The sequence below is a fragment of the Lissotriton helveticus genome, chromosome 6 (genome assembly GCF_964261635.1).
Source record: "Lissotriton helveticus chromosome 6, aLisHel1.1, whole genome shotgun sequence".
In the NCBI taxonomy this organism is placed as follows: Eukaryota; Metazoa; Chordata; class Amphibia; order Caudata; family Salamandridae; genus Lissotriton; species Lissotriton helveticus.
Genome location: NC_136067.1, coordinates 2,092,112,721 through 2,092,128,419, shown reverse-complemented (window position 1 = coordinate 2,092,128,419; position 15,699 = coordinate 2,092,112,721).

Here is a 15,699-nt window from a genome sequence, read left to right as displayed (position 1 = left end):
ACACGGGCAAAGCTCGAGAGTCAGGGCTGGTAACACTCCTGCTGGCAGAGTCCTTTCACATGGGCAAAGCTCGAGAGTCAGGGCTGGTGACACTCCTGCTGGCAGAGTCCTTTCACATGGGCAAAGCTTGAGAGTCAGGGCTGGTAACACTCCTGCTGGCAGAGACCTTTGACGTGAGCAAAGCTCGAGAGTCAGGGCTGGTAACACTCCTGCTGGCAGAGACCTTTGACATGGGCAAAGCTCGAGAGTCAGGGCTGGTAACACTCCTGCTGGCAGAGACCTTTGATGTGGGCAGAGCTCGAGAGTCAGGGCTGGTAACACTCCTGCTGGCAGAGACCTTTAACATGGGCAAAGCTCGAGAGTCAGGGCTGGTAACACTCCTGCTGGCAGGGACCTTTGACGTGGGCAAAGCTCGAGAGTCAGGGCTGCTAACACTCCTGCTGGCAGAGACCTTTAACATGGGCAAAGCTTGAGAGTCAGGGCTGGTAACACTCCAGCTGGCAGAGACCTTTAACATGGGCAAAGCTTGAGAGTCAGGGCTGGTGACACTCCTGCTGGCAGAGACCTTTGACATGGGCAAAGCTCGAGAGTCAGGGCTGGTAACACTCCTGCTGGCAGAGACCTTTGACATGGGCAAAGCTTGAGAGTCAGGGCTGGTAACACTCCTGCTGGCAGAGACCTTTGACATGGGCAAAGCTTGAGAGTCAGGGCTGGTTACACTCCTGCTGGCAGAGACCTTTGACATGGGCAAAGCTTGAGAGTCAGGGCTGGTAACACTCCTGCTGGCAGAGACCTTCGACATGGGCAAAGCTTGAGAGTCAGGGCTGGTAACACTCCTGCTGGCAGAGACCTTTAACATGGGCAAAGCTTGAGAGTCAGGGCTGGTAACACTCCTGCTGGCACAGACCTTTGACATGGGCAAAGCTCGAGAGTCAGGGCTGGTAACACTCCTGCTGGCACACACCTTTGACATGGGCAAAGCTCGAGAGTCAGGGCTGGTAACACTCCTGTTGGCACAGACCTTTGACATGGGCAAAGCTTGAGAGTCAGGGCTGGTAACACTCCTGCTGGCAGAGACCTTTGACATGGGCAAAGCTTGAGAGTCAGGGCTGGTAACACTCCTGCTGGCAGAGACCTTTGACATGGGCAAAGCTTGAGAGTCAGGGCTGGTAACACTCCTGCTGGCAGAGACCTTTGACATGGGCAAAGCTCGAGAGTCAGGGCTGGTAACACTCCTGCTGGCAGAGACCTTTGACATGGGCAAAGCTCGTGAGTCAGGGCTGGTAACACTCCTGCTGGCAGAGACCTTTGACATGGGCAAAGCTTGAGAGTCAGGGCTGGTAACACTCCTGCTGGCAGAGACCTTTGACGTGGGCAAAGCTCGAGAGTCAGGGCTGGTAACACTCCTGCTGGCAGAGACCTTTGACATGGGCAAAGCTTGAGAGTCAGGGCTGGTAACACTCCTGCAGGCAGAGACCTTTGACATGGGCAAAGCTCGAGAGTCAGGACTGGTTACACTCCTGCTGGCAGAGACCTTTGACATGGGCAAAGCTCGAGAGTCAGGGCTGGTAACACTCCTGCTGGCAGAGACCTTTGACATGGGAAAAGCTTGAGAGTCAGGGCTGGTAACACTCCTGCTGGCAGAGACTTTTGACATGGGCAAAGCTCGAGAGTCAGGGCTGGTAACACTCCTGCTGGCAGAGACCTTTGACGTGGGCAAAGCTTGAGAGTCAGGGCTGGTAACACTCCAGCTGGCAGAGACCTTTGACATGGGCAAAGCTTGAGAGTCAGGGCTGGTAACACTCCTGCTGGCAGAGACCCTTGACATGGGCAAAGCTTGAGAGTCAGGGCTGGTAACACTCCTGCTGGCAGAGACCTTTGACATGGGCAAAGCTCGAGAGTCAGGGCTGGTAACACTCCTGCTGGCAGAGACCTTTGACATGGGCAAAGCTTGAGAGTCAGGGCTGGTAACACTCCTGCTGGCAGAAACCTTTCACATGGGCAAAGCTTGAGAGTCAGGGCTGGTAACACTCCTGCTGGCAGAGACCTTTGACGTGGGCAAAGCTCGAGAGTCAGGGCTGGTAACACTCCTGCTGGCAGAGAACTTTGACATGGGCAAAGCTTGAGAGTCAGGGCTGGTAACACTCCTGCTGGCAGAGACCTTTGACATGGGCAAAGCTTGAGAGTCAGGGCTGGTAACACTCCTGCTGGCAGAAACCTTTGACATGGGCAAAGCTTGAGAGTCAGGGCTGGTAACACTCCTGCTGGCAGAGACCTTTGACGTGGGCAAAGCTCGAGAGTCAGGGCTGGTAACTCTCCTGCTGGCAGAGAACTTTGACATGGGCAAAGCTCGAGAGTCAGGGCTGGTAACACTCCTGCTGGCAGAGACCTTTGACATGGGCAAAGCTCGAGAGTCAGGGCTGGTAACATTCCTGCTGGCAGAGACCTTTGACATGGGCAAAGCTCGCGAGTCAGGGCTGGTAACACTCCTGCTGGCAGAGACCTTTGACATGGGCAAAGCTCGAGAGTCAGGGCTGGTAACACTCCTGCTGGCACAGACCTTTGACATGGGCAAAGCTTGAGAGTCAGGGCTGGTAACACTCCTGCTGGCAGAGTCCTTTGACATGGGCAAAGCTTGAGAGTCAGGGCTGGTAACACTCCTGCTGGCACAGACCTTCGACGAGGGCAAAGCTTGAGAGTCAGGGCTGGTAACACTCCTGCTGGCAGAGACCTTTGACGTGGGCAAAGCTCGAGAGTCAGGGCTGGTAACACTCCTGCTGGCAGAGACCTTTGACATGGGCAAAGCGCGAGAGTCAGGGCTGGTAACACTCCTGCTGGCAGAGACCTTTGACATGGGCAAAGCTTGAGAGTCAGGGCTGGTAACACTCCTGCTGGCAGAGACCTTTGACATGGGCAAAGCTTGAGAGTCAGGGCTGGTAACACTCCTGCTGGCAGAGACCTTTGACATGGGCAAAGCTCGAGAGTCAGGGCTGGTAACACTCCTGCTGGCAGAGACCTTTGACATGGGCAAAGCTCGAGAGTCAGGGCTGGTAACACTCCTGCTGGCAGAGACCTTTGACATGGGCAAAGCTTGAGAGTCGGGGCTGGTAACACTCCTGCTGGCAGAGACCTTTGACGTGGACAAAGCTCGAGAGCCAGGGCTGGTAACACTCCAGCTGGCAGAGACCTTTGACATGGGCAAAGCTCGAGAGTCAGGGCTGGTAACACTCCTGCTGGCAGAGACCTTTGACATGGGCAAAGCTTGAGAGTCAGGGCTGGTAACACTCCTGCTGGCAGAGACCTTTGACATGGGCAAAGCTCGAGAGTCAGGGCTGGTAACACTCCTGCTGGCAGAGACCTTTGACACGAACAAAGCTTGAGAGTCAGGGCTGGTAACACTCCTGCTGGCAGAGACCTTTGATGTGGGCAAAGCTCGAGAGTCAGGGCTGGTAACACTCCTGCTGGCAGAGACCTTTGATGTGGGCAAAGCTCGAGGGTCAGGGCTGGTGACACTCCTGGCAGAGACCTTTGACATGGGCAAAGCTTGAGAGTCGGGGCTGGTAACACTCCAGCTGGCAGAGACCTTTGACGTGGGCAAAGCTCGAGAGTCAGGGCTGGTAACACTCCTGCTGGCAGAGACCTTTGACATGGGCAAAGCTTGAGAGTCAGGGCTGGTAACACTCCTGCTGGCAGAGACCTTTGACATGGGCAAAGCTCGAGAGTCAGGGCTGGTAACACTCCCGCTGGCACAGTCCTTTGACATGGGCAAAGCTCGAGAGTCAGGGCTGGTAACACTCCTGCTGGCAGAGACCTTCGACGAGGGCAAAGCTCGAGAGACAGGGCTGGTAACACTCCTGCTGGCAGAGACCTTTGACATGGGCAAAGCTCGAGAGTCAGGGCTGGTAACACTCTTGCTGGCAGAGACCTTTGACATGGGCAAAGCTTGAGAGTCAGGACTGGTAACACTCCTGCTGGCAGAGACCTTTGACATGGGCAAAGCTTGAGAGTCAGGGCTGGTAACACTCCTGCTGGCAGAGACCTTTGACATGGGCAAAGCTCGAGAGTCAGGGCTGGTAACACTCCTGCTGGCAGAGACCTTTGACATGGGCAAAGCTCGAGAGTCAGGGCTGGTAACACTCCTGCTGGCAGAGACCTTTGACATGGGCAAAGCTTGAGAGTCAGGGCTGGTAACACTCCTGCTGGCAGAGACCTTTGACATGGGCAAAGCTTGAGAGTCGGGGCTGGTAACACTCCTGCTGGCAGAGACCTTTGACATGGGCAAAGCTTGAGAGTCGGGGCTGGTAACACTCCAGCTGGCAGAGACCTTTGACGTGGGCAAAGCTCGAGAGTCAGGGCTGGTAACACTCCTGCTGGCAGAGACCTTTGACATGGGCAAAGCTTGAGAGTCAGGGCTGGTAACACTCCTGCTGGCAGAGACCTTTGACATGGGCAAAGCTCGAGAGTCAGGGCTGGTAACACTCCCGCTGGCAGAGTCCTTTGACATGGGCAAAGCTCGAGAGTCAGGGCTGGTAACACTCCTGCTGGCAGAGACCTTCGACGAGGGCAAAGCTCGAGAGACAGGGCTTTTAACACTCCTGCTGGCAGAGACCTTTGACATGGGCAAAGCTCGAGAGTCAGGGCTGGTAACACTCTTGCTGGCAGAGACCTTTGACATGGGCAAAGCTTGAGAGTCAGGGCTGGTAACACTCCTGCTGGCAGAGACCTTTGACATGGGCAAAGCTTGAGAGTCAGGGCTGGTAACACTCCTGCTGGCAGAGACGTTTGACATGGGCAAAGCTCGAGAGTCAGGGCTTGTAACACTCCTGCTGGCAGAGACCTTTGACATGGGCAAAGCTTGAGAGTCAGGGCTGGTAACACTCCTGCTGGCAGAGACCTTTGACATGGGCAAAGCTTGAGAGTCAGGGCTGGTAACACTCCTGGTGGCAGAGACCTTTGACATGGGCAAAACTTGAGAGTCAGGGCTGGTAACACTCCTGGTGGCAGAGACCTTTGACATGGGCAAAGCTTGAGAGTCAGGGCTGGTAACACTCCTGCTGGCAGAGACCTTTGACATGGGCAAAGCTTGAGAGTCAGGGCTGGTAACACTCCTGCTGGCAGAGACCTTTGATATGGGCAAAGCTCGAGAGTCATGGCTGGTAACACTCCTGCTGGCAGAGACCTTTGACATGGGCAAAGCTCGAGAGTCAATGCTGGTAACACTCCTGCTGGCAGAGACCTTTGACATGGACAAAGCTTGAGAGTCAGGGCTGGGAACACTCCTGCTGGCAGAGACCTTTGACATGGGCAAAGCTTGAGAGTCAGGGCTGGTAACACTCCTGCTGGCAGAGTCCTTTGACATGGGCAAAGCTTGAGAGTCAGGGCTGGTAACACTCCTGCTGGCAGAGACCTTTGACATGGGCAAAGCTTGAGAGTCAGGGCTGGTAACACTCCTGCTGGCAGAGACCTTTGACATGGGCAAAGCTTGAGAGTCAGGGCCGGTAACACTCCTGCTGGCAGAGTCCTTTGACATGGGCAAAGCTCAAGAGTCAGAGCTGGTAACACTCCTGCTGGCAGAGACCTTTGACATGGGCAAAGCGCGAGAGTCAGGACTGGTAACACTCCTGCTGGCAGAGACCTTTGACATGGGCAAAGCTTGAGAGTCGGGGCTGGTAACACTCCAGCTGGCAGAGACCTTTGACGTGGGCAAAGCTCGAGAGTCAGGGCTGGTAACACTCCTGCTGGCAGAGACCTTTGACATGGGCAAAGCTTGAGAGTCAGGGCTGGTGACACTCCTGCTGGCAGAGACCTTTGACGTGGGCAAAGCTTGAGAGTCAGGGCTGGTAACACTCCTGCTGGCAGAGACCTTTGACATGGGCAAAGCTCTAGAGTCAGGGCTGGTGACACTCCAGTTGGCAGAGACCTTTGACATGTGCAAAGCTTGAGAGTCAGGGCTGGTAACACTCCTGCTGGCAGAGACCTTTGACAGGGGCAAAGCTCGAGAGTCAGGGCTGGTAACACTCCTGCTGGCAGAGACCTTTGACATGGCCAAAGCCTGAGAGTCAGGGCTGGTAACACTCCTGCTGGCAGAGACCTTTGACATGGGCAAAGCTCGAGAGTCAGTGCTGGTAACACTCCTGCTGGCACAGACCTTCGACGAGGGCAAAGCTTGAGAGTCAGGGCTGGTAACACTCCTGCTGGCAGAGACCTTTGACGTGGGCAAAGCTCGAGAGTCAGGGCTGGTAACACTCCTGCTGGCAGAGACCTTTGACATGGGCAAAGCGCGAGAGTCAGGGCTGGTAACACTCCTGCTGGCAGAGACCTTTGACATGGGCAAAGCTTGAGAGTCAGGGCTGGTAACACTCCTGCTGGCAGAGACCTTTGACATGGGCAAAGCTTGAGAGTCAGGGCTGGTAACACTCCTGCTGGCAGAGACCTTTGACATGGGCAAAGCTCGAGAGTCAGGGCTGGTAACACTCCTGCTGGCAGAGACCTTTGACATGGGCAAAGCTCGAGAGTCAGGGCTGGTAACACTCCTGCTGGCAGAGACCTTTGACATGGGCAAAGCTTGAGAGTCGGGGCTGGTAACACTCCTGCTGGCAGAGACCTTTGACGTGGACAAAGCTCGAGAGCCAGGGCTGGTAACACTCCAGCTGGCAGAGACCTTTGACATGGGCAAAGCTCGAGAGTCAGGGCTGGTAACACTCCTGCTGGCAGAGACCTTTGACATGGGCAAAGCTTGAGAGTCAGGGCTGGTAACACTCCTGCTGGCAGAGACCTTTGACATGGGCAAAGCTCGAGAGTCAGGGCTGGTAACACTCCTGCTGGCAGAGACCTTTGACACGAACAAAGCTTGAGAGTCAGGGCTGGTAACACTCCTGCTGGCAGAGACCTTTGATGTGGGCAAAGCTCGAGAGTCAGGGCTGGTAACACTCCTGCTGGCAGAGACCTTTGATGTGGGCAAAGCTCGAGGGTCAGGGCTGGTGACACTCCTGGCAGAGACCTTTGACATGGGCAAAGCTTGAGAGTCGGGGCTGGTAACACTCCAGCTGGCAGAGACCTTTGACGTGGGCAAAGCTCGAGAGTCAGGGCTGGTAACACTCCTGCTGGCAGAGACCTTTGACATGGGCAAAGCTTGAGAGTCAGGGCTGGTAACACTCCTGCTGGCAGAGACCTTTGACATGGGCAAAGCTCGAGAGTCAGGGCTGGTAACACTCCCGCTGGCACAGTCCTTTGACATGGGCAAAGCTCGAGAGTCAGGGCTGGTAACACTCCTGCTGGCAGAGACCTTCGACGAGGGCAAAGCTCGAGAGACAGGGCTGGTAACACTCCTGCTGGCAGAGACCTTTGACATGGGCAAAGCTCGAGAGTCAGGGCTGGTAACACTCTTGCTGGCAGAGACCTTTGACATGGGCAAAGCTTGAGAGTCAGGACTGGTAACACTCCTGCTGGCAGAGACCTTTGACATGGGCAAAGCTTGAGAGTCAGGGCTGGTAACACTCCTGCTGGCAGAGACCTTTGACATGGGCAAAGCTCGAGAGTCAGGGCTGGTAACACTCCTGCTGGCAGAGACCTTTGACATGGGCAAAGCTCGAGAGTCAGGGCTGGTAACACTCCTGCTGGCAGAGACCTTTGACATGGGCAAAGCTTGAGAGTCAGGGCTGGTAACACTCCTGCTGGCAGAGACCTTTGACATGGGCAAAGCTTGAGAGTCGGGGCTGGTAACACTCCTGCTGGCAGAGACCTTTGACATGGGCAAAGCTTGAGAGTCGGGGCTGGTAACACTCCAGCTGGCAGAGACCTTTGACGTGGGCAAAGCTCGAGAGTCAGGGCTGGTAACACTCCTGCTGGCAGAGACCTTTGACATGGGCAAAGCTTGAGAGTCAGGGCTGGTAACACTCCTGCTGGCAGAGACCTTTGACATGGGCAAAGCTCGAGAGTCAGGGCTGGTAACACTCCCGCTGGCAGAGTCCTTTGACATGGGCAAAGCTCGAGAGTCAGGGCTGGTAACACTCCTGCTGGCAGAGACCTTCGACGAGGGCAAAGCTCGAGAGACAGGGCTTTTAACACTCCTGCTGGCAGAGACCTTTGACATGGGCAAAGCTCGAGAGTCAGGGCTGGTAACACTCTTGCTGGCAGAGACCTTTGACATGGGCAAAGCTTGAGAGTCAGGGCTGGTAACACTCCTGCTGGCAGAGACCTTTGACATGGGCAAAGCTTGAGAGTCAGGGCTGGTAACACTCCTGCTGGCAGAGACGTTTGACATGGGCAAAGCTCGAGAGTCAGGGCTTGTAACACTCCTGCTGGCAGAGACCTTTGACATGGGCAAAGCTTGAGAGTCAGGGCTGGTAACACTCCTGCTGGCAGAGACCTTTGACATGGGCAAAGCTTGAGAGTCAGGGCTGGTAACACTCCTGGTGGCAGAGACCTTTGACATGGGCAAAACTTGAGAGTCAGGGCTGGTAACACTCCTGGTGGCAGAGACCTTTGACATGGGCAAAGCTTGAGAGTCAGGGCTGGTAACACTCCTGCTGGCAGAGACCTTTGACATGGGCAAAGCTTGAGAGTCAGGGCTGGTAACACTCCTGCTGGCAGAGACCTTTGATATGGGCAAAGCTCGAGAGTCATGGCTGGTAACACTCCTGCTGGCAGAGACCTTTGACATGGGCAAAGCTCGAGAGTCAATGCTGGTAACACTCCTGCTGGCAGAGACCTTTGACATGGACAAAGCTTGAGAGTCAGGGCTGGGAACACTCCTGCTGGCAGAGACCTTTGACATGGGCAAAGCTTGAGAGTCAGGGCTGGTAACACTCCTGCTGGCAGAGTCCTTTGACATGGGCAAAGCTTGAGAGTCAGGGCTGGTAACACTCCTGCTGGCAGAGACCTTTGACATGGGCAAAGCTTGAGAGTCAGGGCTGGTAACACTCCTGCTGGCAGAGACCTTTGACATGGGCAAAGCTTGAGAGTCAGGGCCGGTAACACTCCTGCTGGCAGAGTCCTTTGACATGGGCAAAGCTCAAGAGTCAGAGCTGGTAACACTCCTGCTGGCAGAGACCTTTGACATGGGCAAAGCGCGAGAGTCAGGACTGGTAACACTCCTGCTGGCAGAGACCTTTGACATGGGCAAAGCTTGAGAGTCGGGGCTGGTAACACTCCAGCTGGCAGAGACCTTTGACGTGGGCAAAGCTCGAGAGTCAGGGCTGGTAACACTCCTGCTGGCAGAGACCTTTGACATGGGCAAAGCTTGAGAGTCAGGGCTGGTGACACTCCTGCTGGCAGAGACCTTTGACGTGGGCAAAGCTTGAGAGTCAGGGCTGGTAACACTCCTGCTGGCAGAGACCTTTGACATGGGCAAAGCTCTAGAGTCAGGGCTGGTGACACTCCAGTTGGCAGAGACCTTTGACATGTGCAAAGCTTGAGAGTCAGGGCTGGTAACACTCCTGCTGGCAGAGACCTTTGACAGGGGCAAAGCTCGAGAGTCAGGGCTGGTAACACTCCTGCTGGCAGAGACCTTTGACATGGCCAAAGCCTGAGAGTCAGGGCTGGTAACACTCCTGCTGGCAGAGACCTTTGACATGGGCAAAGCTCGAGAGTCAGTGCTGGTAACACTCCTGCTGGCAGAGACCTTTGACAGGGGCAAAGCTTGAGAGTCAGGGCTGGGAACACTCCTGCTGGCAGAGACCTTTGACATGAGCAAAGCTCGAGAGTCAGGGCTGGTAATACTCCTGCTGGCAGAGACCTTTGACGTGGGCAAAGCTCGAGAGTCAGGGCTGGTGACACTCCTGCTGGCAGAGACCTTTGACATGGACAAAGCTCGAGAGTCAGGGCTGGTAACACTCCTGCTGGCAGAGACCTTTGACATGGGCAAAGCTCGAGAGTCAGAGCTGGTAACGCTCCTGCTGGCAGAGACCTTTGACATGGGCAAAACTGGAGAGTCAGGGCTGGTAACACTTCTGCTGGCAGAGACCTTTGACAAGGGCAAAGCTTGAGAGTCAGAGCTGGTAACACTCCTGCTGGCAGAGACCTTTGACATGGGCAAAGCTCGAGAGTCAGGGCTGGTAACACTCCTGCTGGCAGAGACCTTTGACATGGGCATAGCTCGAGAGTCAGGGCTGGTAACACTCCTGCTGGCAGAGACCTTTGACATGGGCAAAGCTCGAGAGTTAGGGCTGGTAACACTCCTGCTGGCAGAGACCTTTGACATGGGCAAAGCTCGAGAGTCAGGGCTGGTAACACTCCTGCTGGCAGAGACCTTTGACGTGGGCAAAGCTTGAGAGTCAGGGCTGGTAACACTCCTGCTGGCAGAGATCTTTGACGTGGGCAAAGCTTGAGAGTCAGGGCTGGTAACACTCCTGCTGGCAGAGACCTTTGACATGGGCAAAGCTTGAGAGTCAGGGCTGGTAACACTCCTGCTGGCAGAGACCTTTGACATGTATAAAGCTCGAGAGTCAGGGCTGGTAACACTCCTGCTGGCAGAGACCTTTGACATGGGCAAAGCGCGAGAATCAGGACTGGTAACACTCCTGCTGGCAGAGACCTTTGACATGGGCAAAGCTTGAGAGTCAGGGCTTGTAACACTCCTGCTGGCAGAGACCTTTGACATGGGCAAAGCTTGAGAGTCAGGGCTGGTAACACTCCTGCTGGCAGAGACCTTTGACATGGGCATAGCTCGAGAGTCAGGGCTGGTAACACTCCAGCTGGCAGAGACCTTTGACATGGGCAAAGCTCGAGAGTCAGGGCTGGTAACACTCCTGCTGGCAGAGACCTTTGACATGGGCAAAGCTCGAGAGTCAGGGCTGGTAACACTCCTGCTGGCAGAGACCTTTGACATGGGCAAAGCTCGAGAGTCAGGGCTGGTAACACTCCTGCTGGCAGAGACCTTTGACATGGGCAAAGCTCGAGAGTCAGGGCTGGTAACACTCCTGCTGGCAGAGACCTTTGACACGGGCAAAGCTCGAGAGTCAGGGCTGGTAACACTCCTGCTGGCAGAGACCTTTGACATGGGCAAAGCTCGAGAGTCAGGGCTGGTAACACTCCTGCTGGCAGAGACCTTTGACATGGGCAAAGCTCGAGAGTCAGGGCTGGTTACACTCCTGCTGGCAGAGACCTTTGACATGGGCAAAGCTCGAGAGTCAGGGCTGGTAACACTCCTGCTGGCAGAGACCTTTGACGGGGGCAAAGCTCGAGAGTCAGGGCTGGTAACACTCCTGCTGGCAGAGACCTTTGACATGGGCAAAGCTCGAGAGTCAGGGCAGGTAACACTCCTGCTGGCAGAGACCTTTGACATGGGCAACGAGGGCTCTGGCCCGGGGCCCCAGCCTTCCAGGGGCCCCTGATAGAGCCAGCTCTGTCCTACAGAGTCTTGCCCTGATAAGCTTGTTTTAAGTGCCATGTTCCTTTCCTTTATCTTTATTTTGCCCGTTGTGTGAGTGTTTATTACAGACATTTTTCAGAGAAATGTGTGTTTATATTTCATGCAACATCCATAAAAAAGTTTCTTTCAGGTCAAAACAGGACCTGACATCAGAGAAATAGGAGAGTGTCACAGAGATTATTGTCAGAGTATTAGTGAGGGACGCTCTATTACAATATTAAAAACACACGTCACAATTTCTGAATATCAGATGTGTTTTGATTTTGAATTTGGACAGTGCACTGTCAGTGACCTGGCCAGAGAGGGCATGAAAGAGCTTAACTGGATCATAAACTCAAAGCTGTACAAACAGGGCCCCCCTAAATCTTTAAGATTCCACTGTCTGCTGGTAGAACCCCTATGGATGGGTCCATGCACGTTTAGGAAAGTATATGATACCAGATCAAGGCCTGGAGGTTCTCACACTGATGGAGTAGCCAGGACAATAGCATACTCGCCACTTTGTATGACACAAATTAATGGAACAAAGTGAGCGACCCTGGCCTTCCTTCTGGACGCCAGGGAGAATTGATACTTTGGTGGAAATTTGAATTTACTTTTGAATGTTAAAGCATGAAAGAAATGTGTCTAGCATTTCTTTTATTCAGTTTTTCATTTTCATCTTCTTTTGTCCTTATTTTCTTCTTTTATCTTGACCTTCTTTCTATCCATCTTTCTTCATATATTTTCTATTCTTTCTTCTTTCCAGTGTCCTTTCGGTCTATTTTCTGTCTTTTTTGTGTGTCCTTTCATTTTGTTCTTTTTTCCATCTTTCTGTTTGTGTCCTTTCATTTTGTCTCTCATTCTTTCTGTCTGTTCTTCTTTATATTCCTACTTTGTCCCCTTTCCATATTTCCATATTCTCATCCATTTTTGCTCCTTTCTTCTTTTATCATGCTTTTGCCCTTCCTTCTCCCCTTCATAAAGTCCTGTCTTTGTTTTCCTTCCATGTTTTTATTCTCCTCTTCTGTCTTTTCATCTTTCTTTCCTTATTTTCATTCTATTCTCCATCCTTTCTTTGCTTTCTCATTCCATTTGCCTCACACTTCTTTTTGTTTTTTCCATTCCCTCTCACTATCACCATCCTTGTCTATCTAGGCAACTATTTAGTGTGTCCAGTGTAACCGTGCCCCGACAAGGACTGGTGCAAGACACGGGACAGCATCAAAGGTGAACGGTCAGGATAAAGACAGCCATAGAAACATGCCACTGACGCAGTGTGTCCTGTGTAACCGTTCCCTGACGAGGACTGGTGCAAGACACGGGACAGCATCAAAGGTGAACCGTCAGGATAAAGACAGCCATAGAAACATGCCACTGACGCAGTGTGTCCTGTGCAGCTGTGCCCTGACAAGGACTGGTGCAAGACACGGGACAGCATCAAAGGTGAACCGTCAGGATAAAGACAGCCATAGAAACATGCCACTGACGCAGTGTGTCCTGTGCAGCTGTGCCTTGACAAGGACTGGTGCAAGACATGGAACAGCATCAAAGGTGAACGGTCAGGATAAAGACAGCCATAGAAACATGCCACAGACGCAGTGTGTCCTGTGCAGCTGTGCCCTGACAAGGACTGGTGGAAGACACAGGACAGCATTAAAGGTGAACCGTCAGGATAAAGACAGCCATAGAAACATGCCACTGACGCAGTGTGTCCAGTGCAGCTGTGCCCTGACGAGGGCTGGTGCAAGACACGGGACAGCATCAAAGGTGAACGGTCAGGATAAAGACAGCCAAAGAAACATGCCACTGACGCAGTGTGTCCTGTGCAGCCGTGCCCTGACGAGGGCTGGTGCAAGACACGGGACAGCATCAAAGGTAAACGGTCAGGATAAAGACAGCCATAGAAACATGCCACTGACGCAGTGTGTCCTGTGCAGCTGTGCCCTGACGAGGACTGGTGCAAGACACGGGACAGCATCAAAGGTGAACCGTCAGGATAAAGACAGCCATAGAAACATGCCACTGACGCAGTGTGTCCTGTGCAGCTGTGCCCTGACGAGGACTGGTGCAAGACACGGGACAGCATTAAAGGTGAACCGTCAGGATAAAGACAGCCATAGAAACATGCCACTGACGCAGTGTGTCTCGTGCAGCTGTGCCCTGGTGGGGACTGGTGCAAGACACGGGACACCATCAAAGGTGAATCGTCAGGATAAATACAGCCATAGAAACATGCCACTGACGCAGTGTGTCCTGTGTAACCGTGCCCTGACAAGGACTGGTGCAAGACACAGGACAGCATCAAAGGTGAACGGTCAGGATAAAGACAGCCATAGAAACATGCCACTGACGCAGTGTGCCCTGTGGAACCGTGCCCTGACGAGGACTGGTGCAAGACACGGGACAGCATCAAAGGTGAACGGTCAGGATAAAGACAGCCATAGAAACGTGCCACTGACGCAGTGTGTCCTGTGCAGCTGTACCCTGATAAGGACTGGTGCAAGACACGGGACAGCATTAAAGGTGAACGGTCAGGATAAAGACAGCCATAGAAACATGCCACTGACGCAGTGTGTTCTGTGCAGCTGTACCCTGACAAGGGCTGGTGAAAGACACGGGACAGCATCAAAGGTGAACCGTCAGGATAAAGACAGCCATAGAAACATGCCGACGCAGTGTGTCCTGTGCAGCTGTGCCCTGACGAGGACTGGTGCAAGACACGGGACAGCATTAAAGGTGAACCGTCAGGATAAAGACAGCCATAGAAACATGCCACTGATGCAGTGTGTCCGGTGCAGCTGTGCCCTGGTGGGGACTGGTGCAAGACACGGGACACCATCAAAGGTGAACGGTCAGGATAAATACAGCCATAGAAACATGCCACTGACGCAGTGTGTCCTGTGTAACCGTGCCCTGACAAGGACTGGTGCAAGACACAGGACAGCATCAAAGGTGAACGGTCAGGATAAAGACAGCCATAGAAACATGCCACTGACGCAGTGTGTCCGGTGCAGCTGTGCCCTGGTGGGGACTGGTGCAAGACACGGGACACCATCAAAGGTGAACGGTCAGGATAAATACAGCCATAGAAACATGCCACTGACGCAGTGTGTCCTGTGTAACCGTGCCCTGACAAGGACTGGTGAAAGACACGGGACAGCATCAAAGGTGAACGGTCAGGATAAAGACAGCCATAGAAACATGCCACTGACGCAGTGTGTCCTGTGTAACCGTGCCCTGACAAGGACTGGTGCAAGAAACGGGACAGCATTAAAGGTGAACCGTCAGGATAAAGACAGCCATAGAAACATGCCACTGACGCAGTGTGTCCTGTGCAGCTGTGCCCTGACAAGGACTGGTGGAAGACACAGGACAGCATTAAAGGTGAACTGTCAGGATAAAGACAGCCATAGAAACATGCCACTGACGCAGTGTGCCCTGGGCAGCTATACCCTGACAAGGACTGGTGCAAGACACGGGACAGCATCAAAGGTGAACGGTCAGGGTAAAGACAGCCATAGAAACATGCCACTGACGCAGTGTGTCCTGTGCAGCCGTGCCCTGACAAGGACTGGTGCAAGAAACGGGACAGCATCAAAGGTGAACGGTCAGGATAAAGACAGCCATAGAAACATGCCACAGACGCAGTGTGTCCCGTGTAACCGTGCCCTGACAAGGACTGGTGTAGGACACGGGACAGCATCAAAGGTGAACCGTCAGGATAAAGACAGCCATAGAAACATGCCACTGACGCAGTGTGTCCTGTGTAACCGTGCCCTGACGAGGACTGGTGCAAGACACGGTACAGCATCAAAGGTGAACGGTCAGGATAAAGACAGCCATAGAAACATGCCACTGACGCAGTGTGTCAACATATCAAAGGGACCCCCTCTAAAAGTACTTTGGGCCAGGGAATAGAGAGGAACAACAGTATCACACCAAGAAGGAAATTCCCCCGTGGCCTTATTTATTTTACTCTGGACCTATAGTTCCTATTTTCAAACAAAGCCCTTCAAAACATTGCGAGTACAATTATTTATTGCATTTATATTTTTATTTACTATTCATCTTTTTTTTAAACTTTTTAATTTCATTTCAAAAATTGTTTCTTGGAATCAATCTATAGAAAACATTTACATAACATATATAAACAATTAAAATGAGAGAATCAATTCTATATACATGATATCCTACAAAGAGCACACCATAACATTCATACAACTTATACACATCCTAATGCATTCACTCAAAAAAGATTCTTTATTCCGTATCTGAGGAGTCACAGATATTTATGTGAACTGTCACGCTAGGTCGACGCGTTTCGGTGGGATAGGACCACCTTCCTC